At 39.9% G+C, this 26,558-nt stretch overlaps 1 protein-coding gene across 9 annotated transcripts in view; it reads right to left on the bottom strand.

Moving 5' to 3' along the window:
• Positions 1–2,833: 2,833 nt before the first annotated feature.
• Positions 2,834–26,558, bottom strand: part of EMC2 (ER membrane protein complex subunit 2) — a 540,022-nt gene continuing 516,297 nt past the window's right edge. For 8 of the 9 annotated variants that reach the window (XR_015725757.1, XR_015725760.1, XR_015725759.1 and 5 more), the window contains 2 exons: positions 12,037–12,112; positions 2,834–7,201 (listed from right to left, as the gene is read on the bottom strand). The gene's annotated coding sequence lies outside the window, so the exon portion shown is untranslated. Of the gene's footprint in view, positions 7,202–12,036; positions 12,113–24,333; positions 25,681–26,558 lie in introns of those variants that run through there. The other variant, XR_015725761.1, reaches the window with a different exon arrangement.

Raw genomic sequence — 26,558 nt, forward strand, 5'->3', positions numbered from 1 at the left:
GTGTGACTGCAAGTCTAGCCAGAACTCTTGAATTTTAATCGCTTCTTACGAGCTGGTCAGGAAATATTCCCACATGCGTGCCACATGAACCCAGAGCTGGCAGAACTAATGTCCTAGTAATTAAGAACTAAGGCTGAGACATCTAAAAATTTCGTACAGTTAAAATATGAGCTCATGGGTTAAAATGAATAGATGTTGGCACTTGACAATTTATTTTCTTCTACCCTTTTCACAAGTGTATCTGAACAAGACAATAGGGACCTAAGAACAATAGGTAAGGACTAATACTTTATTCCCTAGTGTACTTTAAAATTAATATTATTATCCTTGAATCACTCAGATGGATACATAGGACCTCACATGCACTTGTTTTCCCATTTATGTGAACTGCCTGGAAAAACTCCCAAAGTACGGTTGTTACTAATACATTATATATAATTCAGATCTCCTTCTTTTAAAGGAGATGGTGAATTCTGAAGGCAATAACAAGAAACTGAATAATGGTTGCCCTTTAGAACCTATCTCTTCAGTGTTCCCATTTCTTCACTTTTATTCTTGTCCTTTTATATCTTCATTAGAGGCATTTATTATAACTGGACATTTCTAATTGAAATAAAGTTCTCAGAAGCTATTGCTGCAAGCACAAGAAAGAAAATGTTAATTTTTAGAATGATTAACAGTATTTTTAAATTATAGAATGATTTTCCAAACTTCCCAACCATGAAAACTCAGATAAAGTCACTGAAGTTGGGGAAAATTATAAATACATTATGTGTTTTAAATCTTACATGTGCTTATACTCACAATATAGATTGTTTATTGATACCCTCATAAATTCAGATCAACATAGAGAAGGTAATTTAATGTTTTATTAACTAGATATTATGATATGATAGTGAATGTTTACCCAGTCCATAGACAGGGAAACAGTTTCTTGAACACGGTCATGATGCCAAATGATTGAACCGAGCAGTGATTGGACTCAGAATCACGTTTCTAGCTTTCATATCTTATCAACCCCTTTATACTCAACTCTTGCTAGTCTGATCTATTTTCAGTTGCTGGAACTTCTGATACTCTCCCTTGCTTGTTGTTCACTCTGCTTAGAACATTCTTTCCTATCCACTGAAACATCCACTTTCCCTGGCTAGTATTTTCATGTGTCCATCATTCAGTCATCCGTGTATACTTTTGATGGTCGAGCACAATCCAGCACTAGTTCACGTGCAGGGTCGGGTGGGAGAGGGATCTCGTCATGACCAAGACACTCATGGCTTCTCTGCTTGAGGGATCTGCAGCTCTGGCAGAAGGAGGTTTTTCCATCCCCTTCCCTTCCCGTGTTTCTTCTCAGCTTTGTCACTGATGGGGAGAGTCTGTTAGTCTAATAACTTTGACATTCAAAAGAAAGACAATCAATTGTCACAGACACAGGTTTGTTTACTTTATAGATTAACTTCCCTAAGAGTTCTATAATGAACCAACACCTCTAAGAGTCACCATAAGCTTCCCATAAAGGAGCCAGGAACAAGGCCCTTCCTCTTTGACCTTCAGTGCAGAACTACCTCTGCGGAGCAGGAACCCCAGGTTAGGGGCAAAGGAGTAAAAAGCCCGTAGGGTAAGGCAATAGAGACAAATCCCGATATTCGTTTGTTCTCGAAGTTAGAATTCTCTCTCGTAAGAGTTGCCGGGTCATTCTGCTCTCACTATAATCGATTATAATTACCTGTCCCTTTGCTCATTTTTCCCACAAAACTCTACGATTCCTCCTAATCTTTGTGTCCTCAGAGTCTATCCCAGAGCTTAGCACATAGCAGACACTCAGTAAACATTTGTTTAATGAAGGAATAAAGCAGAGCAGCCACCCGCTATGGTAATGGAAGTGCCCTGCAGGGGAACCATCCACCCAGCCCATCGTGTGACTAGTGTTGACAAGAGTTCGCTGTTGTACAGCCATATGCTGTGACACCGGAAAGAAACAATAACGTTACTTTCTGATAAATGGTAATATGGTAGTGTGTCTAACTTCAGGTGCTAAACGTATTCCACTTCCATTTTTAGTGCTTGGTCCTATATTTAAGGCCGAGGGAAAAGAGATGGGAAAACTTGTGTGTCCATAACACCCCACAGTGCACAAGGTAGTCTATTCACCGCTGGCATTTTGAAAATAAAATGGAATTTAGACACAGCAGACTTGGGTTTGAGTTAAGATCCTGTCACTTAATGGGTAGATAACCATGAGAACATTTATTCTCTGCTCTGAGTCTCAGTGTCTTCATTCGTGATACTAGGGTAAAAATATCTAGCTCTCCTATTTCCCCTCTAGAGGTCTATCTACATTATTGTTCTCTACAATCAGATTTTGGTTTTATTGATATTCTGCACTGATTTTTCTGTTTTCTATTTCATCGAGTTCTATTCTTATCTTTTTCCCCCCCTTTTAAGGATTTTATTTATTTATTTATTTCAGAGAGAGAGGGCCAGAGGGAGAAGCAGCCTCCTACTAGGCTCAATCCCAGGACCCTGAGATCATGACCTGAGCTGAAGTCAAGACTCTTAACCGATGGAGCCACCCAGGCACCCCTACTCTTATCTTTATAATCTCCTTCCTTATGTGTGATTGAGGTTTAATTTGTTCTTTTTTTTTTTTAAGATTTTATTTATTTATTTGACAGAGAGAGACAGCCAGCGAGAGAGGGAACACAAGCAGGGGGAGTGGGAGAGGAAGAAGCAGGCTCCTAGCGGAGGAGCCTGATGTGGGACTCGATCCCAGAACGCTGGGATCACGCCCTGAGCCGAAGGCAGATGCTTAACAACTGCGCCACCCAGGTGCCCCTAATTTGTTCTTCTTTTTCTATTTTTTTAAATGTAGAAATAGATCATTGACTTTAGACCATTCTTCTTCTCAATAATAAAAAGAAGAGGGTAACTTTGACCTCAACAAAAACATTTTTGTAGCGTATTTGTCAACATACACATAAAACCATTAGTAGATAATTGATTGAATATTTAAAAACATTTTTCTAACAAGTTTGCTGGGATATTATTTTGGCTAGATTAAAAACAACTAGTCAAAAGTTGTCCACAAATAACTTGTTATTTTAAAGTGGGTGTCTAGGTACTGAAGAAACAATGAGGGACTTGAAAAAACATTGAGCTTCAAAGCAGAAAATCTGAATTTTAAACCAAATTTCCTGAGTGATCTTGAGCAAGCTATACCTTTCATAGGTGTGCAAATTATAGCCCCAGGATCTGTTTTGTGGCTACAGTTTCATTAGAAACAGCCACACCTGTTCCTTTAAGTATGGTCTATGCCTTTCACATGATAGCGCAGAGCTCAGTGGTCGTGACAAAGACCTAATGCTCCAGAATGTCTAAAATAATCACTCTCTGTCCCTTTACAGAAAAAGTTTACTGACTGTAGCATTACTGCCCCAGCTTCTTTATCTGTAAAATAGGAATGATAGCCCCCACTTCACAGGGCTGTTGCCAGGACACTTACTTTGGGATATTTGTGTGAAAACCTTTGGTACGGTACTTAGCTACAGTCATTGTGCAATTAATGCTTGTTCACCTGGAATCTAAAATTCCCACCCACCACCCAATATTTGATTTAAAATTATTTTCTTTTTAACCTTATGTTTATAAGGTGAAATAATTGTATGTCAAAAAGTAAAATTTCACCTTTTCCTTTTTTTTTTTTTAAAGATTTTATTTATTTGTTTGACAGAGATAGAGACAGCCAGCGAGAGAGGGAACACAAGCAGGGGGAGTGGGAGAGGGAGAAGCAGGCTCTTAGTGGAGGAGCCTGATGTGGGGCTTGATCCCATAACGCTGGGATCACGCCCTGAGCCGAAGGCAGACGCTTAACCGCTGTGCCACCCAGGCACCCCTCACCTTTTCCTTTTTAAAAACACTGCTATTTGCTTGTCATCATGACTTTGTCAAATGATATAATCTTTATCCATCTTTGCGGTAAATAATTAAAAGGACCAGAGGAGATTTGAAATAATGTGGCTGATACAGTGCTGAACTCCACAGACTTTATGCAAATAGAAATGAGAGAGAATATTTCTGAGTTTTTAAATGGTAAGGATCATAATTTTCTTTATACAGCAGCAAACAAAAAAGCCTGTAATGGAAGTCAAGATTATTGGTTGTTTTTTCTTGAATGACACTGTTAAAGATACAGGATCATTTTTTGCTTCAGTGTTTTATTAGAAATATATTGCATGGAAAATAAAATGATAATTTGGAAAGCAACAGGGGGATTCTGCATAAGGGACTGTTGTGGCAACTGCGCGCTGTGTATACTGTAATTCTTAGCTAGTCATGCTGATTACAGCAAGTAGGTAAATAAGGAGAGGCAAGTCACCAGGAGCTATTTCCTCCTTGTAGAACTGCTTTTACTAAATTGCTCTCTGCTGTGATCATCAGCCTATATTGAGGTAAAATAGAAGAACATTAGTAAGCACATCCTGTCTGATCCTAGGACAATAACCCACATGTTCATCCTGAGAAACTGCTGTTTCTGTGTTATAAACCCTGTGTGTTGAGGAACTGACCGGGTTTCCTTTGCCAGTGAACTTGGTAGAATGCTCAGGGCCAGATTTATGACTGAGTTGTAGCCGCCATATGGATCTTCATGACGCACATTCTACCATCATTCCTAGTTATGTCTTAAGTCCTTTGTTTCTTCCTTTTGCTCTGCTTTTATTTATGCTAAGTATTTTATGTAATTTTGCAAGCCACATTCAATCTTTTCTGGAACAAGATTGGGTATAAATAGATAGGCAATAGGTAAGTGGATAAGTAACTTCCAGTAAAGTGCTAATATGTCTTTTGGTTCTCTCCTTGAAATACCTTATAAATAACAACGAAATGACTCCCAGCTTACCACTTGATAAATCTTATGATTTAAAGAGAAATATTTAGACGGCGCGGAGCCATCGGCTGGGACCAGGCTCACTGTGCAGAGACGGCGCCCTGGTTCTGCCTGGGACTGTGCGGTGGCGGCTGCCACATCTGCAGCCCCAGCGCCCCCCAGAGCCCCAGCGGTGGTGGGAAAGGGAATTGTTGCTATTGTTTTCTTTGTTAAAAGGCGAGTTGGAAAACATGGTAACTTGAAAAAAGAGGCAATTGAGAGATCTGCTGAGAAATTGACTCTTATACTTCCAGAAAAATACAAAACTCAGTGGTATCCAGAAAAACCATCAAAAGGACAGGCCTACAGATGCATTCGTGTCAGTGTTTCAGAGTGGATCCTGATGTCCTGGAAGCCTGTGAGAACAGGGGCACCTCGTACATGGACCTAGGTTTGCCAAAGCAGCTCACTCTGTGCGAGGAGCCTCCGGAGGCGTACCGTCGGCTAGGGACGGAGAGAAAAACAATGCGTCCACTGGTGCCAGCTTTGAAAATGACGATGAGAGGGGCGTCTGGGTGGCTCATCGGTTAAGCATCTCCCTTCCGCTTGGGTCATGATCCTGGGACCTTGGGATCGAGCCCCACGTCTGGATTCTTGCTCAGCGGGAAGCCTGCTTCTCCCTCTCCCTCTGCTGTTCCCCCTGCTTGTCCTCTCTCTCTCTGTCTCTCAGATAAATAAATAAAATCTTAAAAAGAAGAAGAAGAAGAAGACGACAGAAAGAAAGAAAATGACCATAAGAACAAGGAGGAAATCTCCACGAAGGTTACCAGGGCCCTTGATAGCGTTACCTCTGATGTTCAGTCAGGATCCTCTTCTTCAGACAAAGAAACTAGCAAGGAAGTAGAAGAACCCATTTGGGTGAGGGCAACCCCAATCCCTGTGGACCAGATTTCAGAATTGATATTCCTGCCTCCTCCAAGGTGGCACCCTTTCCCAGAAAGAAGCCAGGAATATGCCAAGGGAATGCCCATCAGAATCACGACCCTCCTCCTATTCCATCTGGTTATCCAAATCAGGGAAGGAAGAATAAACCCTATCTCCCAAATCCGGTTACAGGGGTACCTCCTCCTGGAATGCATGGTGATGAGTTCACCGGATTGATCTCACATGTTAGCACTCTGCCAGCTCCTTTTGATTCTCTGGTGGTGTCAGTGTTGGGAGAAGGTAGAATAAGCCTGACCACATATTAAAAGCTAAATGTTCATACTCATAGTAGTAAAGTTAGATGGGCCACACCAGCAAACTTATTTTTATAGAGAAGTTATTGACAATAATCTTTCTTAAAAAATATATATGCACTTTAAATATATTGATATAGTTTGAGAAACTTTATTAAAGTTAGTCAAGTACCTGAGTTTTTAATGTAAGACTTGAGTATTTATATACTGTGCATCAACTCTGTAGGATATGAGGACACTGAAGCAGCAAGAAATCTGTTCTAGCATCTTTGAGCATTTCCTTTACGGAAGGTATGTAAGTTATTTATACACATGGAAATCTCCTTTATGTCATTGTTTAGAAGAATTGCATGAATCATGTCGCAAATAAAAAGTAGTGTGAGGCAAAAAAACAAATAAATAAAGAGAAATATTTAGTTACAGGAGTCATTTGGCCCCCTATACCATACAAAAAGATGGAAATAATTTTGGCTGCTACCAACCCACTCTTTTCTAAGGTAAGCCTGTGATTTAAATGCCAAATTCTTACTGAACTATCAAAAAGAAGGAATGTTTATGGTCTGTATTCAAACTATCTAATCGCAGGAATTTTATTTGCTTGATAAAGATTATTGGAATTGGTTGCATTTTAAAAAGTTATGCAAGTGGAACTATAAAAAGTATATATATTTTTAATACATGACAAATTGTATATCATTAATTAAATTAAGTAGGTATTTGTTGAACAACATCTGTGTGTCAAAAAATTTGCAGAACTGTGGATACAGCACTGAATAAGACAAAACTCTCTCCTCGTGATACTTTTTAAGAATAGCTTTATCATAGTAGGGGGTTCTAAGAGTTGAGAAACAAATGGAACAAATTTATAGCAACATTATCTTATTGATTCTGATCTGTGAGGCTTAATGCTGAAAGTGTATGATATTTTTTAAGAGATTTGTTACCTACCTAGAAATCATAAAATCCTCATCTGAATTTGAAGATAGAGAGGCAGGTAGATCAAAAAGAAGACAAATCTGACTCACTGTGGTCTTGGGTCCCTGAGACGCCATTGGCCTGGAGGTGGTACTAAGTTTTTCTTCAAGTGGGGGGGTTCCCACTTCTGTGGAGGGTGACAAGAGAGACAGAGAATGGAAATAAACACTAGTCAAGCAGGAGTGGACCAAGATTGAGGGAACACTTATAAAGAGAGTGAAAACAGAACTTGGGGCTACAATCTAGTTAGGAGGTAGAGACTGTCAGAGGTACCGTGGAGCTGTGGCATCAGAAACTGCCTGATTGTGAAAAACAAAAAACCAACTTTGTACTTAAACTCCACTACTGTTTCAGGCCTTCTTCCCTTTATTCAACCTGCTCGCCTGTCAGAAATTTTCTCTCCCTTATCCTTCTGAACTCAGTGAGGCTTCGTCTTCTCCAGAACCTTCCCCCATAACCCAGGTTGAATGAAATGATCTTTATTGGTTCTCATACTACCCTGGACCTACCTCCATTATTTTTTTCATATTATTACATATGAAATTTTCCTTTGAAGTGTCTGTCACTCTCATTAGACTAAGAGGTTCTTTGACGGTGTGGACGGTGTAGATGGAGGCCAACTACTTTGGGTGCTAAGGAAAGATGCATTGAGTTAAACTGAACCGAGTCAGGCCAGCAGTGAAGAACCAGGGAGCATGAAGGCACTCTGTGTACCACAGATCACATTCTCCAGCACCCACCAGGCCTGACAGATAATATTAATAAACAAGGGCGTGTTCTGTGTAAGGAGAACAGCTACTCTAATCCAGATGGTTGTTACCAAGTGGGGATCGCAGCCCCCTATTGGCTGATCTGAGGTTTTGGAGAAGTCAGAAGGGTCAATGTTTTAAGTAAATATTTCTATCTTAGATCTTTGTGGCAATACTTTCCGTTTTAGAGATTCTCTTTGGGCCAAGAAAACCTGGCTGTTACCGGCAGGGGTATGCCAGTTGTGTCTCTGCTGTCATATTTCAACTAGGGATTTTTTTGCTACAAACTACAAAAAACAACTCTAGCTACCTGAGACAAAACAACAAAACAGTAAACAGAAGAAAAGAAAAAGAAATATAGTGGAAGGATACAGGACTAAGGATAATCAAAAAAATGGGAGGAATAGCTGAATAACCAGGTTTGAAGCAGGACAGAGCCTGGGTAGTGTTAGCGAATCTTGGAGACCAAAAGTCACAGACAGAGGAGCAGCTGGACTCCAGCAGGCTTCTGTCTGTGTCACGCAGCTATGACTTCGATACCGGTATGGTTGCCAGAAGTAGCAAATAACAATACTGGACACACAGTTAAATTTGACCTTCAACTTCAGATAAACAACCAATAATTTTTTAGTATAAGCATGTCCCACGCAAACTTTTATTTTCGCAATTCTATTACTAGGAGTCAGAGTCTGAGTTTCTTAATTTGGTCACACGTCTATCCTTAGTCTCCTGAATGAACCATCTAGGAACACCGCAAGTAATGGAAGAGAGAGACACTTCTAAAAGAAAATTGGGGTCTTCAACCACAGGAAAAGGGAAGGAATGTTAGGATGTCAAAATGGACCATTCTCTCTTTCTCTCTATTTCTCAATCATCAATATCATTATTCATTATTGTCTTTTACATACACACTTAATAGGGTGATACTAAAAATATTTTTTAAATGTTGATAAGTCTGGATCAAGGTTCTCTTCTGTGCTGCATGTTATCCGTTCAGTGGCTGGACTGTGGGCAGGAAGTCCGTGGTCCCAGTGGCGGATCTGAGGAAGGGCTGGAACGGCACTAGGAGCTCTTGTTAGCAGCTCTTTATTGCTCAATGTACAAGTATTAGATGGCACAAGGATAAACCTTAAGAAAGTGATTGTCTTTGTTTAGGAAATAACCCGATGGGAGGTTTTGACAGAGTTTGGGTGCCTCTATGAAATAATGGAGGAAGAGAAAGCTAAAATATTCGGTGAGAAGTTAACACGAAGTGGAATCCGTGCCAAGGAAGAAACTGGAGAGTAGATAGGAAGCAGCAATGTGAGGGTGCACACAGCCACTGGCTGGGCTCTGGAGAAGGACGGTCATTGAGGAACGCCTGGCGGCACGGCAGCTAAGCGACTTTCAAAGGATGATGTTTAATATCAAAATTTAAATTGGTTGTTGTGCTAAAGTGGCAAAGAAATGCCTTATGAGAGTAGTTTGGGAAGAAATAATATAAAAGGAGGTATGTTCTCCATGTGGGTCAGTGCAGACAGGAGAGAAGAGAACAGTCATGGGAAGTGGGGTGTGAGTGAGTTTGAGAACTCGTGGATGCAGAAATACAGAATGTGGGCACCATGGGAAGTGTGAGCTGTTAAGAATCCCTCTGAATTTGGTGTGTTTGGTGGGAGGGGGAAGCTAGCTTTTTTTTTTTTTTTTAAAGATTTTATTTATTTATTTGACAGAGATAGAGACAGCCAGCAAGAGAGGGAACACAAGCAGGGGGAGTGGGAGAGGAAGAAACAGGCTTATAGCAGAGGAGCCTGATGTGGGGCTTGATCCCATAACGCCAGGAGCACGCCCTGAGCCAAAGGCAGACGCTTAACCGCTGTGCCACCCAGGCGCCCTGGGAAGCTAGCATTTTATAAAAGTTTAACTAAATATCAGAGTACAGGGTGACTCCAGCTGACATTTGAGTCGTACATATGACCTACATGGATAATTTATATGATGCAGTTGTGGCTTTTATATTAACCATGAATTCTTTCTTTCTAAGGATTGTCAATGTCTCAGTTGTCGGGAGTGGCCGACTCTGTCTCAGTCCTGTTCCTGGGTCCCAGTGTCTTCTCTTGTGTCATTCTTTTCATCTCAAATCTTGTGTTGCTCAAATCTCAAGTCTCCCTCTTTCTTGTAAGTTACAAATGTTCTTTGTTGCCCTTTGTGTTTAGCTGGAGTCTAGTAATTACCGTACAAGGGTTAAGTTAATGGAAAGTTAATATATGCTTCCACTATTGCTGCTTCTATTCATACTCTCTATTGTATTTCTTTAACTTTCTCTTTTATATCTGCACGTTCCACATGGCGCTGATAGTATTGTGAACAGGAAGCAGTTCCACCTGTTTCGGAGCATAGGACTAAGATAATGGGCTCTTGGGCCAGACCATCTGGATTAAAACTCTTGGCTCCACCACTTGCTATCAAGCTACGGGACCCCTCTGTGCCTCTGTGGCCCCCTCCTGTAACAAACTTAATGGGGTTATTATTTTAATAGGGTTCTTATTTTAACTGGGTCTCAGAATTATAGAACTGGATGAATATGATTGTTGATGTATGACCAACTCTCATTATTGCTCCATTCAAGGTGACTTTTTTAACCATCTCTCTGGGGTGACCCTTATGAAACCATCCCCAGAAATATAAAACTAGGACACTGACAATGGCTGATTCTATCTCTTATCCATTTCTTTCTCTCTCATCCATGGCAACTACTATCCCGGATGTGGTGCTTACCATTGTCCCTCTTTCCTGGCAGCACATTTCTATCATATCTCTTCACCAAAAAGTTTTAGTCATTTTTAAATTTATAAAACGAAAATGTCAGACTATATATAAACTTCTGTGACTTGTTTTTTCCTCCTAAAATTATATCGCTGGGATTCATCTGTATATTTGCATCTAGGTGTAGTTCGTTTGTTTTGACTGGTGTAGAGTACTTTATTCTATCAGCAAACCAAAGTAACACAATTTATTTTCCGTTTCTTCTTTCAGTTTTGTTATTTCCAAGTTTTCGCTACTATGCAACAGGGCTGCTATAAACGTCTTTGTCCAGGTTTCCAGGCGCAGGTACACAGGCCATTCTCTTAGACATGTACCTAGAAGAACTGCTGGATTGTAGTCTATGCGTCTGCTCTACTTTACAAGATAAAACCGAACTGATTTCCAACGTACGGAGGCATTTGCAGTTGATTTTTGGTATTCTATAGGGAGGTTTTCTTACACCTTATTCTTCTGTTTCCTTATGTATAGCCTTCATCTAATTCCATTTGTTTAAAAGCCTTTTTCCCCAGATGATTTGGTGTGCTGCCTCTTTTATATATCAAAGTTCCACATATGAGCGGGTGTTTCTTGCGATCTATAGTTCACTGATCGATTTTTCTGTCCCTCCACCAAGATAAAATTGTTACAGCTTTAAAGCCAGCCTGGAAATGTGGTAGTGTCTGAGATATCCTGCACCCTTTGGCCTTCCATATTAATTTTAGAATCTGCTCTTCCTCTCATAAACATGTGTATCTCTCTATCTATTTAGTTCTTTAATGCCTTTCAATGATGTCTATAGATTTCCCAAGATATCTCTCACATCTTTTGTCAGGTTTAATTCTGTATCTTTGATTTTTTTGTTGTTGCTATTTTAAAGTGAAGCTTCTCTTTCATTAAATTTTCTAACTGTTTCTTGTGCATAAGAGTGAATATCCTCCTTGGTAACTTCTTTCATTATTTCTAATAACTTGTCTCTAGATTCTTTTGGGCTTTCTATGTTAGTGATAATATTGCCTTCAAATAGTATTTATTTTTTACTCTCAATTCTTATAGTCTTAGTTTCTATTTCTTGTCTTAATTTGATAGAAGTGGTGATAATGGGCATCTTCATCTGTTTTCTATTTTTCCCAATTTAGTGTGGTGTTCACTGCAGCGTATGTTGCTGTTCTTTACATACCCTTTATTATCGTAATTTACTGAGGGTTTCATTAACTTTTTTTCTGGGTCTGTGAAAAAGGTCCTATGGCTTTTCTCCTTCAATCTGTTTACGTGGTAAATTACATTGACAGATTTGATAACACTGAACCAGCTGTACATCCTTGGGAGGTACCCACTGAATATTATCACTTTTATGTATTATAGAATTAAAACTATTAGTATTTGGTGTAGGATAGTTCGCACTGATGATCAGGAGAGAAATAGGCTTGCTTACCCTCCTTTGTCTGGCTTTGTTCTCTCGGTTGCTGTCTTCACGGAATCAACTTAGGAATACTTCATCTTTCCATTCTCTAAAATGTTTGAAGGAGATTGGGTTGATCAGTACCTTAGAAAAAATTAGCCGTACCTGCCTGTGAAACTATATGTGCCTAGTGGTACAGGTAGAATTCTGCTAAATTAAATATTTAGCTTTGGGTTGTTGGTTGGGGTGAGAAGCAGAGTGGCTAATCTGTACTGCCTGACAGTGTCCTTGGTGTAAATTCTCCCACCATGACTGATTTCAAGCTACTGACGTCAGTGTGACATCACCGAACAAGGCTGGAAATGGCTCTCCCAAGACTCCAGCATGACCGTAATTTCTGCTTTTGCCCTGCAGTCACTCTAAGTGCAAAGGCAGCCTCAGAAATTGGAGTCAGGTGCTCTAAAGGTGATCAAACCCTGGATGATGATTTGACGTCAAACCTCTCCTCACACTCCTCTCCCAGCCTGCCAGGTGCACTGGGGAAAATGACCAGTGCGTCTTTGCCTCCCTCCTCAGACCTCTTACCTGCAAGGGTGACGGTGGGAGCGGACTAACTCATCCAGGATGAAATGGGAGGACAGGGAGTGGAATTAGTGGATCACATGAAACCCATAAATGTCTTCATCTACAAGGAAACTTCAACGTAAATTATATTAAAATGCTGGGATTTTCTCTGCACAAGAATTTGAGTGGGTACTTTGGAAGGCTCTTGCTGGATCTCTAGCTGGATCTCCTGTGATGTTGCAGTGGCTCTCCTTTGGCATTTTCTCATTAGTTAACTAATTAATATGTATTAATAAGTAATAAATACTTGTTTATTAAATATTAACTAAATATTAAATGTTTTGTTTATTTAATATATTTATATTAAATATTAATGGCTTCTAAAAGAATATTTTCTAATAAATATTTTATAATAACATAATAATAATTTATAAAATATGGCTAAATATTCATTGCACATCTGTTCTAGCCACTAGAGCAAGCACGGCTGTAAAGTACCAGGAAAACAGCATGAGCAAAAGAGACACAGATATCTGTATTTTCCAAATCAATTCTCTTCCCATCCTGTTTCACATAAAAAAAAGAAAAATCACACATTCTTTGACTTGCCTTAAGAGGGGGGTGTAGTCACTTTGGGCAAGCTGTGGAAACTTGCCTTAGCCCCACCATCAAAGCAGCTCCTACGCTCCCATCTGCTGCCTTCCAGATTTCCAGAGACTAAGAGGTCAGATCTCAGTCTGCTGTGTCCCTAATAATGGAGGTTCTCTGAGTGGTCTTGTTGAACACCCCTCTCTAACCCTCTCAATCCTTAGACTTGTTTTGAGGGCACTGGAGTCACCTGTCACCCTTTCTTGAAGGAAAGGGGCTTGGGGTGCAAAGGGTAGATTTTGCCAAAGAAATTTCCTCACAAAATCGTCTTCTTCACCTGCACTCTCTTGATGATGCACGGTCATTGAGGGCAGTGGTCAAGAAAGAATTCTTGAGATGTTTTACAGTGCAAAAAGTTGCTTTACCTATAGTACGGCAGAAAGAGCTGCACTTGTTATTGTGAGGTGCGACTGATTATATATTTTTATGAATCAGTTGATGGTGGAGGGAGTGGAAGGGTAGAGATGATGGAAATCCCTAAGGCGATTTCTGTATGTTATAGGTGACTTACAGGAGCCAGGAGGTCAGGTCTGCCCACTGTCACAGTAAGGTTGCTTTTAGTCTCTAGTAAAGCCTGAACATTAATGCAGCTGTGAATTCCTTGCGGAATGTCCCATTCTGCATGTCTCAGGTATTTGTCAATGGGCTGCAAGTTGTAAGGAAATGTAATTTTATCTACATTTCTCTTGCCTTTGTTCTCCTCATCACTGGCACTCTCTTTCATTGCTCCTTTGTGGATAAGATCTTGTTCTTAGTGTTACAAAATCACCTTTCAGCTGCAATTTTTCCATTTCTACATGTGGTCAGTCCTTTGAGCCACCTCTCTCTTGAATGCAGTATTTTCAGCCGGCGCTCTCAATCAGAATGCCAGGGTTTAAACCGGAATCTGAGACCCATGACAATAGCTGTGAGACATTGGACAAGTTACTTAATCTGTCTGTGCCTCAGTGTCCTCATTTATAGAATGGAGTTTACAGAAGTTCCTGCCTCATGTCTTTATCATGAGAGTTAAAGTGTGAAAAACTTTTGGAATAAGGCTTGGACCATTGTAAGCCATTGCTCTTTTGTAGCCTTTCTCTGTGCCTCAGTTGAAACTTCTAAATCAGCATCCTGTTGCTTTATTCTGTTTCCTTTTAACCTCTTTTATTTTTCTGTCCTTAGGCTGACTGGGATTCAAGTCCATCCAAGGCACTCATTCATACCTAGGTTTCTGCTGGTGATGACATGCTCCCACATGAGTTTTTTCCTCTTTTCTGTTCACTATGTACAGTTTACATAATTATGAAAAATGAGCTGCTTCATCAAATTTTCCTAAGCTTGTTTTTGAAAAAGCAACTTCTAAGCTATTACCAAGTAAGGAAGAGAGTATAGTAATCATTTTTTTTAGTAGCAGCTAGAAATTAGAGCTTTCTGTGGGAGGAATTTAGTAGTAACTTTCAATGCTGGTTTCTTTATTTTGTCTTTCAAGCAGGTAATTCTTCAGTAAGACTGAGTGACTCTTTTAAAGAAGTTAAGGCAATAATTTTTTATGATGTTAATGATGGTTGGAAGTACTACCCCATTCTCAATTTGTGACATATTTGAGGGAACACACCTCTATTTAATTGCTTTTCTCTGATTTTTCAAAGGTTATAATAGTTGAACTCTAAGTTCACAATAAGATCATTAGAGTCATAACTCAAACAATGTGAAACTGGACCACCTGATGCAAAATTTCTTGATTTCTTGATGCAAGACCTCTAGGATTGCAAAGTAACCAAATTCAATATTTCACCTACTAAGTAGAATTCCAGTGCCAGAAAAATACTCTGCAGTTTTTCTCACTGAAGGTCATGGAATTTTTTAATATTCTCCAGTGGAGATCAAGCCAGGTTATAATTCACACAACTTTAGGTCAGTTTTGTAAGCAGAAAAATTGCCATCTATAAAAAAGTAGGAAAGTTCCTCTAGGGAATTAGAACCTCATATATTTCAGCAAAAAGCGATTAAAAGCTATTTTTGTGGAAGGGTTCTGGAACTTCATGTAATAAAAAAGTTTAGCCCAAACATTTTTTTCTGGATTGGTTTTATCAGCCAAATAACTGGTTTTATGTTTTTTTCTTTTTCTTTCCCTGCTTGTTTGAATTTAGTTGATTGTTTGAATTATTCAAATCTACCTTTTGTTTTGGTATTATGAGAATGAATAATTCCTGAATGTATTTCATGGGATGATGCTGGTCCTGTGAGATATTCATTCATTCATTCATTCATTCATTCATTCATTCATTCATTCAGCACTTATTTATTGAGTACCTGCTGTATGTTAGAGATAGTTGTTGGGGATAAATAGGTAAATAAACAGAAAAGATCTCTGCTCACAGTTTACACTCTAGTAAAGGAGAGGAGAAATAAGCTAATAAACTGTTAATTCTGTAATATCATGTAGTAAATAGTACTCTGAAGAAAAATAAGATAAGGTAAAGGGCTAAAGAATAGAGAAGGAGATTATTACATAAAATGGTAAAAATATTCTGATAGTGGTGTATCTGAACAGAGATCAGAATAGGGTCAGTGAGAAAGGCATAGAGGTATCTGGAGGAAGAATGGTCCAGGCAAAAAAAAAAAAAAAAAAAAATAGCAGGGGGAAGAGCCCTAAAAGGCAAAAGAGTGCTTGACATATTCTAGACATAGCAAGGCAGTCAGTGTGGCCCATGGAGGCATATGTGAGACAGATATTGAAAGAAGTGAGAGACCAGATCACATAGGACTTTCTGGACCTTGGTCAGAGCTGTGATTTCCATGCTGAATTGATGTGAAGCCATTGGACATTGTTGAGCAAAGGGAGGGTGACATATTTGATTTGTGCTTTAAAAAAGATAATTTTGATTGCTAAGTGGAAAAATATATGGCAGGTTGGGAGGGGAGGTAGGATTCTATAGTATTTTTTTTCCTTAGGATTCTACAGTCAAACAAGTTTTGGAGACACTGTATTAAGCAAAGGTGAGTATTAAGGGATTATTTTTGTAGAGCCTTAATATGTTGATGTATCTTGTGTATCTCAAACAATGTGATGGAATATGGAATTTCCAACTTGCACCATGAAAATATTATTTTTAGGGACCCTCTTCAGAGATCAGTGTTCATAGACCTCACATAGAGTGTTGCTGATGCCAACATCACCTAAATAAATCATCTGTCCTTTGAGAAACATAAACACTTTCAAACAGAGCGGAGAGGGAAGTTTTCTATCAGAGTGGCTCATAACTTCTGCGACCTTAATTCCTGACCCTAGTGAGATTGTTTCCTGTTTTTTAGAAAGGCATTTGAGAGTGGATTTTTTCAGAATTCTGTGTTGAGAATCAGGGCACTGAGTATAATTCTAAATCCTTACAGTCTTCGTCTATGCCTTTTGGTGTCCAGCTTTTGATTAAATACCCACATTTCTCCATTCACCACAGGAAATAGTACATAGAAGATTCTTGTACATCAGTGGAAAGACAAGTCTGCCTTCTTATGGAATGACTAGCTTTTAATGGGCAGGAGCATCCTGGATTGTCAAGAGAAATGTTATGTCCTTTTGGGTAGGATGTTAACCCGGAAACAAAGTTATTCATGCTAGGAAGCATGCTCATTATTTTATAAGTAGTTCTTTAACTAATGGAAACTGCAAGTCATGAAAACCTTAGATTTTTCTTACCTCTGTGACATGATGTGTGTGTCTCTTAATTATCTATGGAAACAAATTCAACACATAACTGCATCATGATTCATCACATTTGAATGTCAAAAGATACTGGAAAAATTTCTACCAATTTTCCCTATAACTTTGTTAAATTAAAATGTTTTAAAGGTTAACTGTCAAATCTCTGGGTGGGAGGAGCTTTCAAAAGGTTGAGTTCCCAAACTAAATAGTGGATCTTTATCCTATCTAAAACCATTTGCTTAAGGTGGTTTTGGGATGCTTTGTAGATGGTTTGGTCACCTGGGAGAAAAAGGGGAGAATAGATGTACAACAGGATAGAGTGAAATAACCCACATCCTTGGGCCCAACGAGGCTCCTTTCTCCAGGAGAGGAGGTAGAGTGTGGAGCACATGAAGTGGGCACCAGGCTATAGGGCAAGGGCTTTGGAATCAGGCACCCTTTGGCTGGAATCCCAACTTTTTCACTTCCTAGATGTGTGGCTACCAGTTGTTGTTTAACTAAACATATTGAGGCAAAGTTAGAGGCCGCTATTCACACAGCACAGGATATAGCATTTCCCGCCCAAACTTGCAATTAGCTATCTCTTGCCGAGTGGGCAGAGACTGCTAAGCGTGTCACTATATCCATATAGCCTTTCTTCCTTTTAGCAACAGAAGCCTCTGAGTTCTAGCCAAGAACATGGCTGCCCAGCTAGAGATGGCATATTCTAGCTTCCCTTGCATCCAGGTGTGACCAAGGAACAAAGTCAGGCCCATGGGGTGTGAACAATGATGTGTGCAATTGCCCCATCAGAGTTAAAGCTGCTCATCTTGCAATCCTTTCCATTTCCTGTGGTCTAAAGAATATTGACAAACAACACTAGAAGTTTAGAGTCCCAACCCTATTCATCCTTGAACTATTAAATGCTAGCAGAATAAGCAATCTCATTTATGCCACTACATGGTGAGATGTTTTTGTTAGAGCAGCATGGTCTGCACTCTCATCATTCACAGTTCTCCGTTTCAGATCTCTTTCCTCCTTATTCCCCAGGGCCTGCTTTTCCAGGCTAGTCTCCCCCTTCCTGCACCTAATGCCTCCACTCACTCCCTCTTGCTCCCTTTCTTGTGCAGTACAATTTAACTTTTATCCATTTCCCCCAAACATCATTCCACATATCATTCTTTTCAGTCTGCAAGAGACCCTTCAGTCACTGGGGTGTACCTTCTTTAGAAGGTAGAAGAGAATTTTAAATCGCAAATAATTTTTTCTCATGTTACACATGGAAAACACTTCACATACTATGTAACTACTGCGTAACAGGGGCTTGATGATGGGTTCCTCCATTTCCCATTTAGTCCTGTCCGTTCTCCAAGAGTCGATATTAGTTCTGGAGCAAACTGCAAATATTTCAAGTACTGTGGTACTGTAACTGTGCTGTAGATCAAGACTGAGCCATGGGAAGGATTCAGATCAGTGATAACCCGAGCCGAGTTGAGACACCTTAGAATGCATTGGGTGAAAGAAAACCTTCTTGGTGAATCCCCAAACCTGATTGCTGATCTGAAGGTTAAAAATATGTAGATTCCAGGATCTCACTACCGGAAAGTCTGACTTTATAGGTTTGCTGTAGGGTCAGGAAATCAGTATTGTTAGCATATATCTCGGGTAATTTTGATGTAGCCATTTACTTGGTGCATGAACTGACTAAAACCTCAGTCTAGGACTTGGCAAAAATCAAGTTAAGGAGAGGCAAATGACAGGTAATGTTCATTTCCACTACCCGCCCCCTGCTCCCCTGGTAACACTAGACAAGATTAAACTGATAATTCAGCTGCAGAATAAGGAGCCTTAAATGTTTCCAACTACTTCAAACTCTGTGTCAGACTCCACTCTCAAGTTCAGCCATGGATAGCCAAGTACTGTAATGGGCTTTGAGCACATCCAAGTCAGCCCCACTATTTGGCTGGGTGCACATAGAGAAATTGCCAATGAAAGACAAAGGGAGAATAACAGGAAACGGGAACACATCTGTTTAGAGACCCAGCTACCTGATGTGTTAGCTTTGGCAACCCTGGCACACTTTGTCCTGCCAATGAAGCTGCTGTCAGGGAAACTGAAACACTGACCTCACGCAGCTGGGATCAGCACCAGTATTGCCTCCATACATATTAGACCTCCAAAACAGTTCTGGAGGTTGATCTGGGGCTCAACTTGGCAGCCCTAAGCCACACAGATCATTACCTATAATGGGAATTATGCATGTTTATTATTGAGCTGATTTATTTTGAAAATGTTCATGGCCTAGGGTTCTAAAACTTGCATACAGAAAATAAATTCAACATTTAAATTAAAAGCAGCCACTTCCAAACAGAAAAACAGGGGGTAGAATTTCAGATTCCAAACATTACGCTGCAAATGCTGAAGGTCAGAGAATGTTTTAGAGGGAAGAGTACTGGGGAATCAGAGGCGAGGAAACAGCCTTTGCAAACGTTCTCTTCCATCCTCTGCAAGGAGACGGATACCACTGCTGACCAGCCCCTTCACACACAGGGTCACAGGAGGGGGAGCTGGAGGCTGCTGAGCCAGTGTTAGAGGACTTCCACTACGGACCAGACACGTGGGATTTTACCCTCTTTATACATTTTAGTTTTAAGGAACATAAGGAGGCACAATTTATAATGTAAAAAGTCTGGGATTTAATTACATTTAACTTAATGAAAGAGCTTGTACAACCTTCTGGCACTACTTTTGGGCAGAGTTGTGAATATTGAGCTGGCATGTGAACAAGAGCTATTAATAAAAAGGCCCATCCTCCAGATTAGCACATTGGATTATGTGATTTGCCAAGTCGTCAGACATGAAGAAGAAATTATTTGCTCTTGTTTTGACAGAAATATGCTCAGGCATTTAGGATTATCTTCCAGGCCTCAAATGTTCAGAGAATCTCAACACCTCTTGACCCAACTGGGTCAAAAGATCCATGTCAATTCAAATTATTCTATTATTGCCTTTTTGTGAAGATTTGTTTATATTCTATATGTCTGATGACCATTTCTCTAGGCAATTCTATAATAAAAATTTCTCAGGACGCCTGGGAGCTCAGTCGGTGAAGCGTCTGCCTTCAGCGCAGGCCATGATCCCAGAGTCCTGGGATCGAGTCCCGCATCGGGCTTCTTGCTCAGCAGGGAGCCTGCTTCTCCCTCTGCCTGCCGCTCCCCCTGCTTGTGCTCTGTCTCTGACAAATAAACAGATAAAATATTAAAACAAAAAGAAACAAACAAAAACTTCCTCATCTTTATCTCATTGCTCTTCTTTCTCTGCTCTCCCTCACTCCCTCATGTACCTCATCCCCTAGCAAGTTTCCAACTATAATGTGTATCGAACCCCTACTTTGCATCAGGTTTTGTACCTGGTGGTCACACACATACGTTTATTTAATACCTCAAACACCTCTAAGTAAGTGATATTATTTCCATTTTACATATGAAGAAATTATTACTCAGAAAGGAAATGTATATAACTTGATCAAAAAATGAAACTCTACAATGTCCAAGCTAGAATTTGAATCTATGTCTTCCAACTCCAAACCAGTGATGTTTCCATTGTGTTACTCTGCTTTGCTATCATTGTAAGTAAGCACTTGGAATTTAAGCATATGCACTTTTGAAACAAAGGAATTCCAGAGTGTATATTATGCTATCTGAATTCAACTTGGTAGAATGTCATTCGATTAAAGGGTTGGGATATACAGACCATACAGTATAGTACCCAAATCAAGTCTTTTTGTTTTATATCAATTAAGGACTTTCAGGGGTAAGAACTCCAGGAGGTCTGAACTTGACAGAGCGTGCTCAGTTGCTCAAGGGACAATGACATGAAATAAAGGACATTTTCTTATCTTTATAAACTGGCATCCATGCTAACATGGTCTTGAAAATCCATGTTATGACGGATTTACTCTCAAGTAAAATAGTATTATTTCCAGTTGTAAATTTAATTTAATGGAAAAAAGAAGTCAATCTGTAGTTATAAACCTACTATTGAGTTCTTGCTCTGACTTAAAAGTTACGTAGGTTTGGCAAATCTCAATCTCTCTAAGCTACTGCCCAGTTCCTATAAAATGGGCATTGTAATACTAGCCAGGCCAATACTCCTATCCATGTTTAGTGCTAGATTATACAATCTTTGGATTAGGGACAACTTGTGTGTGTCTTAAAGAGCACTCAGCACAATAGAGGGGTCCATTCTTTATTGAATCCATGAGGTTAAAATATGCCGATGGATAGGAAAGTAACTTGGAAACTATACTGATCTAATTATTTTTCTTAAAAAAAGAAACATTTTAGAACACTTTCAGATTTAAAAATTGTGAAGGTAATACACAGAGTTCCCAGTTTCTCCTATTATTAACATTTTATGTCAGCATGGTACATTTGTTACAATTAATGAACCAGTATCAATACATTATTATTAATTTATGAAGTCCATACTTCATTCATATTTTCTTAGTTTTTAGAGAATGCCCTTTTTCTTGTTCCTTGTTCAAGATCTCATCTGTAATTCCACGTAACATTTAGCCATTATGAGTCTTTAGATTCCTTTTGACGGAGACAATTTCTCAGACTTTGCTTGTTTTTGATGACCTGGCAGTTTTAGGAAGTACTGAATATTTTGTAGACTGTCTCTTCATTGGAATTTGGGAATTTGTTGTGATTAGATTGGGGTGATGTGTTTGGAGGAGGAAGACCACAGAGGTAAAGTGCCATTTTCATCACATCATATCAAAGGTACACATGATCAATATGACTTATCCTTGTTGGTGTTAACCTTGATCACCTGGCTGATGTAGTGTTCGTCAGGTTTCATCCCTGTAAAGTTACTTTTTTTTTTATCCCCTTTCCATACTGTATTCTTTGGAAGGAAGTAGCTATGAGCAGCCCATACTCAAGCAGAGGGGTGTTACGTTCTACCTCCTTGAGGGTGGAGTAGCTACATAATTTAGTTGGAATTCTTATTCATGAGATATTTGCCAATTCTCCCCACTTGTTTAGTTATTCAGTCATTTATTCATATCCGTATGGACTATGGATATTTATTTTATACTTTGGGCTATGATCCACTACTATTTTATTTTGTTGCTCAAATGTAATTATATGTGTTTTTACTATTTTTTATTATTCGTGTTACCAGGCAGAATCCACAGTGGACAAGTATTCTGCTAAATTCTATTCTACAGTCAGGAAGGTGATTGTGCGGTTCAGGACTTATGTCTATTCTGCTCACCTCTGTGCTCTCAGAGCCTGGTTCTTGGCTCATGTTATGTGCCTTGTAAATACTTCCTGAATTAATATCTGAAATATAGTATTGGTTTCTAAATGTCATTGATTATAAAGATCATGGGTAAACAGATTTGTGACTGCAGGATTTATATCCAAGATCACAAATGTTTGGTAGCCATGGAAACAACTTGCAAATTTATCACTGGACTCCTGAATGTCCTTTTCCACCCACACCACACAATACCATAATCACAGCCGGAGCAGAAAATGCCACTCTTCAGTGAACTCCCACTATGGGTATCACAGAGAAATATCACATGTAACACTGAGAAGGCTCGTGTATTCCATGAAATTCTCTGTTAACACAAAATAGCCATTATGGTTTTCCTCAGCTAGGCTCTGAAGTGGAGTGCTTTCACACGGCTGAAACAGCAAGCACTCTGTGACAAGAAAGCAAAAACCCTGCTTCTTATCTGCCTTTAAAGCTCCCTTCATTTATCAGCTACAAGCACTCAGTTTGAGTTTGGAGTGGGAGCCTTTGACTGTGTACCCTGCCATGTTCAGTTAGAGAATGAATCTTGAAATTCCAACTGGTGCCAGCCAGAGCAACACAGGCAGTAAGTTAAGTGGGGTCCATCCCTCTGGTGGTACTCCACAATGGATATCTGTCTATAACCAGAGACGTGTCCAAGCACTGGCTTTAATTTATGGTGTCTGGCAGTTTCTACAGCTGGGATCTTAGCCAAAGACAAGTTCTCTCCCTCTGTCTGTCTTTATCCAACTCATTTCTCAGTTAATATTTTGAAGTATTCTTCATGAATCCCAAAATACGTCTTTTGGAATTTCACCACGATCCTCCCAACATCTGTTATGTATTACTTCTAAATCAACATTTTGCCAAATTCTAGTTCCTTCTGGATCAGTAAAATATGGAATTGAATTCTAGCTCTGTCAGGAACTAGGCCAGTGATGAAAACTCTCTGAGTCAATTTCCTTATCTGTTTGACAAGCAAAATAATGCCTGCTCGAACAAGATGGTATCCTGAGGTTAGAAATGATTATATGAAAGTATCAGTCTATTACAGAAGCTAAGTGAATGGTAAACATTTGTTTATTTGAAGGTGCAAAGGTAACTCTTTTCATGGTAAAAATGGAATAACACATTAGGAAAAAAAAAACAAGTGGGAAAATATATTAGAAAGTGATTCTTCAGGAATTATTCATACCCCTCCTTGATGGAAGGTTGAACAGGTCATTGTGCTGGTTTGGCCAGTTTATTTTTTATCACTTGAATGCCATTTCTCTGGTCATGTCTGAGAATAATCCAATTAATGAATTTTGGGGGACAGAAGAAAATGGAAGGAGTTAAGACCAGGAACTAGACTCACCTCCAGGTATGGGTCAATAATGAGAATAATGGATTTGATTTTGTAAAATCAGACTGTAAACTCTGAGATGAATAGAATCAGGTAATTGAAGCAGCAGGGAGAGAGAAAGAGCCAGAAAACCAAAGGTGGAAATCAAGAAAATATAAGAGAATATAAAATATAAGGGAAGGAGTAAGGCAGAGTCAAAAACCGAATCTAGTGAATACGGGGAGTGGTCAGGTAACTAAGAGCAGAGCTGGGGTCTTGGTATGTGAAGAACTGATCAAGGATTTTTTCAAATTCTAGCCAGTTTCTAAAATAAGTTATAATCTTTAGGGGTGCATTTTATCATTATTTCCTGTTTCCACACCACTGCATCTGCAAACCCACTCTATTGGCTTGTGTCTACCCTGTTCCTGAGTGAAGTTTTACCTAGATTCCACAGCTTCTGTGCACATTCTAAATAGTAACATGAAAAGTCTTAATTTTTAAGATAATAAACTATCCAATCGAACCTAATGTTAGAACTCCAAACCCTCCTTCAATTTAAAACTTCTATATTCCACCCCATCCCACTCCTTGGCCTCAGCCCAGGCTAGCAACCTGCAGTGGAGGAGAGGGCAGGGTTAGCCACTTCTCCACCTTTCCCCCAAACTGCCTGGCTGCTTTTTCTCCCCACTTACAATTCTGCATCAAAGGCTGGAGGGGAAGGGGAAGGGCTATGGCATGGCAGAGAAAAGGAGGGAGGGAGTGTTTGATGGGTACAGTTTCACTCATCACTTTGCTCTCTGGGATGTCAGACACCTAATCATTCTTTTTTTTTTTTTTTTACGATTTATTTATTTACTTTAAAGAGAGAGAGTGTGCCCATAAGCAGGGGGAGGGGCAGAGAAAGAGGGAGAAGGGAAGCAGACTCCCCACTGAGTGCAGAGGAGGGGCTGGCTCTCATGACCCTGAGCTCACACTTGCGCTGAAACCAAGGATGCTTAACTGACTGAGCCACCCAGGCTCCTCGACCCCTAATCATTCTTTATTGATTGGTGCTTTTGTGGGTATTTGGAAGTGGTCTCCTCTCCGCTCTAGAGGTCCCCCCAGCAGTTTCCTTGATGTAGGCAATTGCTCCACGGGTTGAGGGCTCTGTGCCTTAGCTGGGATCAGCACACTCCTCAGGGAGTTCCCAGGAGTTCAAGTCCACAGCAGCCCCATTGTTGGGAGAGTGTAGACAGCTCCAGAAAGCCCATTTCACTGCAGACTGGCCAGCTTCTTACCTTCAGGCTTAGATTTCTCTAAGAACTGTGAAAAAATTTTAAACTGGTTCCTTTGAAATCACCTTCCCAGGGCTTGGAAAGGGCAGTGGCGGCGAAGTCTGGCAACAGTCTCGCAGCTGTCCTCTAAAGAATCGTCCCTGTAGGGCTTCACACCAACTTCCTTACACTCATCTTCTTTATATAGGCTGGGGACAAGCGAGGGACTGAGCATCACAGAACTGGAGTCGGAGTGTCTTGGCAGGTTATGCATAGATGGTCTGGAGCCGACTGCTAATGGCCTTCGGAGCTTGACCAACATTGCAAGATCACAAAAAGTCTATCTAACATCGGGTGACCCAACAAGAAACCTCTCTAAAGCACCCGCCTGTCGTGCTGCCGTCTTAGCTGCTAGAGTTGCATTTCCCCGGGGGAATCTTCAAGGCATCTGACGGCTTCTCATGCACAGGCTCAATTTCTTCTGGGAAGTCATTGCAGCTTCATGGTTAAACGTACATGGTTTATCATTCACTGTGTTCAGCTAATAAACTCTGCCCCTTAGTTCCCGAGTTATCAGTATAAACGATTGAAACCTCTCAGTGCCACGCTTTCAAAATTTTTGAAGACATAATACTTAACTCACTGAATTGTGTGAAGATTAAATGAAAGCCCATTTGTACAGTACTGACCGCAGTGCCTGGTCCATGGAAGGTACTTGGTAAAAGGTGGTTTAAAAAAAGTTGTCTTTGGGGCACCTGGCTGTCTCCATCAGAAGCGCATGTGACTCAATCTCAGGGTGATGAGTTCAAGTCTCACTTTGGGCACAGAGTTTACTTTAAAAAAAAAAAAAGATAAAGTTGTCTTTGTGGATGGATCAGACAGCCTGCTTGGAGGACGACTCTTTTTGTGAAGCCCTGGGAGAAGTAAAGCAAGGTTCATTCTGTGTCCGTGAAGTTTTGGTTCAAGAGCACCCTTCTGTAGCAGGGCAGAAGCGAGGTCCCACTGATATATGCATGGCCCAGACAGAATGTTTTGGTGAAAAAGCAAAATAAACCAGAGGTATTTTGCCAGATCAATCTGCTTTATATATATTTAGTTTCGGAAGGATCAAATCTTGTCTCTTCATATATGATGAAGTGAAACAATGACAACTAAGTGTAAATCTGCCCTTTGGGATTTAGTAGGAAATTGTCCTGGTAAAACATGGCCTGTGTGAGATGCATCTGAGTTAAGAGATAGAAAAAAAACTCCAGTGTTCACATTTTGAGCATAGTTGTTCTATCAACTATGCATTTTTTCCCTCAGATTCAGTCTTTATCTCATCTTCAAGTATATTCTATGAGATTTTGGTAAATACTCTGCCAAGTTTCACAGACAATATTTCTGAAAAGGCTCCATCTATAAACCCTGTCGCCTTAACTTTAATAGTCACGAATGTGGTTTAATAAGCTCCATTTAGGAGAGCCACCTGCCCAATAGGCCTCTGTGTCCTCTGCTCTATTCCCAGCAGGTATATCTAAAGTAACCCAGAATGGGCTTTCAAGTTCTTTTAAGAATTCAGTTTCTAGCATTTAATGTTTTTACTCTCTGTTTTTTGAGGTAGTAGTTTAAATATATGGGAACCAGTTGCATTTAAGAATGGTCTAAAAGAACATTCATTAGGCCTGAAGAAGTATTTAGGCACCCACCTGGGACCCAATTTAAAAGAAATTATATGGCTAAAAAATTAGAACAGGCTGATGGATTCAAGTCAACTCTTTGAGAGTAGAAATGCTGGTTGAGTTCAATTTAC

Source organism: Ursus americanus, chromosome 9, assembly GCF_024610735.1.
Source record: "Ursus americanus isolate L20-20 chromosome 9, mUrsAme1.1.p, whole genome shotgun sequence".
Taxonomy (NCBI): Eukaryota; Metazoa; Chordata; class Mammalia; order Carnivora; family Ursidae; genus Ursus; species Ursus americanus.